At 35.8% G+C, this 3,316-nt stretch overlaps 1 pseudogene; it reads left to right on the top strand.

The window, feature by feature from the left end:
• Positions 1-2,690: 2,690 nt before the first annotated feature.
• On the top strand, positions 2,691-2,806 carry LOC112470746 (annotated as a pseudogene).
• Positions 2,807-3,316: the final 510 nt, after the last annotated feature.

Genomic DNA, 3,316 nt, shown 5'->3' with positions numbered 1-3,316 from the left:
GGGTATAGAAGTTGTGGTACATACATACAATGGAATATAAGAAGAGATGAAATACTGCCATTTACGATAACCTGGATGGACCTCGAGATAATCATGCGAAGTGAAATAAGCCAGACTGAAAAACTAGAAAAATCACATAATATCACTTATATGTGGGATATAAACTTAAAAGCAACAAATGAAGAGGACTAACAGAGACTCAGGGATATGGACAATGGACTAGTGATTACCAGAAGGTAGGGGGTGGGGGAGGAGAGGAGAGGTAGATGGGGTAATATATAGAGGGGAGGGGGAGGGTGAAGTGGTTAAAGGGGATCAAATATATGGTAGCCAAAGGAAACTGGACTTTGGGTGGTAATCACACAATAGAATATATAGATATCAAATTATAATGTACACCTGAAAATTATATAATTGTATTAACCAATGTTACCCCAATAAAGAATTAAAAAAAGAAATAAAACTTTAAAAAATTAAAAAATAAATAAATACATTGCAAGCAGACAGAAATTATAGCAAAAAGGATATATTCAAGTTCCTTCCAAGTAAACCTATTTACTGCAACCCCAAATAATGTTTTGTTTGGCACCATCTCAATTAATCTGGTTTTTATAGCAGATACTGCAGATAAGAACAATTCCTCCACTTCAGAGAGTCTGAGGAACAAATAGCTTTTAAAACATGAAGATTAATAAATAAAGTGTTTATTAAACAACAGAAAGCATCTTCAGCAGAAATGCCTAAGAATTCAACTTCTAAGATAAACACAATTTGCTTTCATTCATGCCAAAGAGATTCAGTATTAGTGTCAGAATAGCTTCATCAAACTATCCCAATGTTATACTTAAAGTAGAATACATTTAAAAGTTTGGAAGTACGATTTTGATTTTTTCCTGATATTTCGAAGTCCTTGACAGACTGGGACAATAATGTAATGTGTTAGAACTAGATCTATGAAGTAAAATGCATCAATATGACCAATGTTCATTCATTTATTCATTCACCAAATATTTATTGAGTCATTACCTGTGCCAAGCTTTTTCTGGGTGCTAAGGAAAATAAACTTGAGTAAGTCATATTCCTGGATTCAAGAGACTCAATGGAATAACAAATCTACAATTTTATTCAGGGCAGTGATTGTCGGATTAAAAGATTTTATTTCCTTGACTCCTTTGCAGTTAGTGGTAACCAATGAGGTATAAGCAGAAATGTTATCTGATATCTTGGAAAGTTTCCTAAAGAGAGCTGACTCAATTGGATAGTATCCTTATTTTTCTATCTTAATCTACACACTTTTTCTTTAGAGCTGCTTAAAACTTGAACATAATGTTTTGAGGTACCTTGGACTGTGAGGTGACCTTGGAGATGGAAACTTTGTGTTAGGATTAGGCATCAGAAAGATAGAAGAAAGTTAGGTGCACTAATTAGTCTATTTTTTTTTTTACCTGAGAAACAAAATTATATCACTTTTAGTAAAATAATTTTAGTTGCATGAAGATATTCTGTAACTGGAAAAAATGGAAGAGTAACCAATTAGGGATTATTTGAATTGTCAATTAGTGTTGTTCTAGATGAGAGTGAAGGATGTGCTAGATGCAAAAGCCGTCAAGAAGAAATAATAAAAAATAAATTGTGATTGATTGAATTTGGCAAAAGCAGGACACATATATTGCATTGTTTTCTAGGAGAATGATTATAATAACAGACACTTCTGAAAATGTGCACTTTTGGATAAATATAAAGTTTTTAAAGGATATGTTGAAATTAAACTAATGGTGGGATGACAAGCAAAGGTGTTTAATGTGTACAACTGAAATGCTAGAATTCGCTGAATATGACACATTAGCTTATAAAAACAGTTCCCAAACATTTTTGACAGGAGATTTGGATGGAAATTATTTTCTATAAATACCCTGCTATAACAGTGCTCACCAGCCCACTCTGGAAATTGTTCCTTCATTTTATTATTTTATTTTATTTTTATCTAGAAGAAATTCACATAAAATAGAATTAATCAGGAGTGATGTCAGAAGCATGGCGAAGTGAGAGCTGTCTCCATATCTCTTCCCTTGAAATAACAATAAGCTCAACACCTAAAACTCAACAAATAACACCCAATCTGCACACGAGCACATTTGAGTGAATGATCTGTGCTTAAGAGCTACCATATGTCAGAACAGCAGAGTGGGGTGGTAAATTGGGAAGAACAAAGAAGCTGCCTCTTGCAGTCTGGAGCTCCCTGCAGGAGGAGGGGGGCGGGGCAGGGAAAAGGTGTGGAGGGTTCTCTGAACAGCCCTGCCTAAGAGATCTGTGAGCTCCACGCAGCAGCAGCAGCAGCAGAGCCCAGGAATCAGGGAAGAAAGTAAAGGGGGAAAGGCAGAGAAGCAACAGCTGATTATTACCAGCCACAGTTGCAAAACATGAGGCTGAGCCACAACAACCCACATCCTCCAACTGTCATATCCTCCAAGACTGAACCCCGCAGAGCCCCAGGAAAATTTGAACAAATACTACCGGAACTGTCGCTAACACTGACAGGGACTGAGATTGAGGGTAGTGATCCTGAGTGAATATTTATTAAAAAAAAAAAAAAAAAAAATCTGGACATGTTTCTACAGTGTAGTGATTAGCACGTCTCTTTTACATGCAGAAGGTCCTGAGTTTGTACCCCAGTGGAGCCATAGTCCATGGTCTATGGCCATGCCACCCTGAACAAGCCCGATGTCTGATCTTGGAAGCTAAGCAGGGTCGGGCCTGGTTAGTACTTAGATGGGAGACCACTTAGGAAGACCAGATGCTGTAGGCATAAATAATAATAAATAATTTAAAATTTTTTTGAGCATTATTAAGGCTCAAAGCAGGAATCCAAGAGGCTTATATGCCACCTATTGGAAACCAAATGAAAAACACCTTAGCAACAGGCTAAAGAGAGACGTTTATATAATAAACCTTTTTGAGAAAAAGAAAAAAAAACAGAACACACTTCCATTGATGCTCAGGCAGAGAAATAGTCCGTTAAACACCATGAACAACCAAGATAACAAGCAGCTCAGAAAAAAAGAGAAAAATCTCCAGAAAATAAGCCTAAAGACATAGAAATATGCAACTTAAATGACAGAGAATTCAAGACTGTAGTTCTGAAAAAACTCGATGAGATCCAAAATAATTCTTATCAATAATTCCAGAAGATAAAAAAAAACAACAACAACTAGATCAGCAGGATGAGTTTATATTGTTGTTGTTTTTTGATTTTTGTTTTTTTCTTAGCAAGTAGATTGAAGCCCTAAGAATAAACCAAATAGAACTTCTGGAGATA

This window comes from Pteropus alecto, unplaced genomic scaffold (genome assembly GCF_000325575.1).
Source record: "Pteropus alecto unplaced genomic scaffold, ASM32557v1 scaffold3, whole genome shotgun sequence".
In the NCBI taxonomy this organism is placed as follows: domain Eukaryota; kingdom Metazoa; phylum Chordata; class Mammalia; order Chiroptera; family Pteropodidae; genus Pteropus; species Pteropus alecto.
Note: the sequence above shows the minus strand (reverse complement) of the source record. Positions and strands in the feature narration are given on the sequence as shown.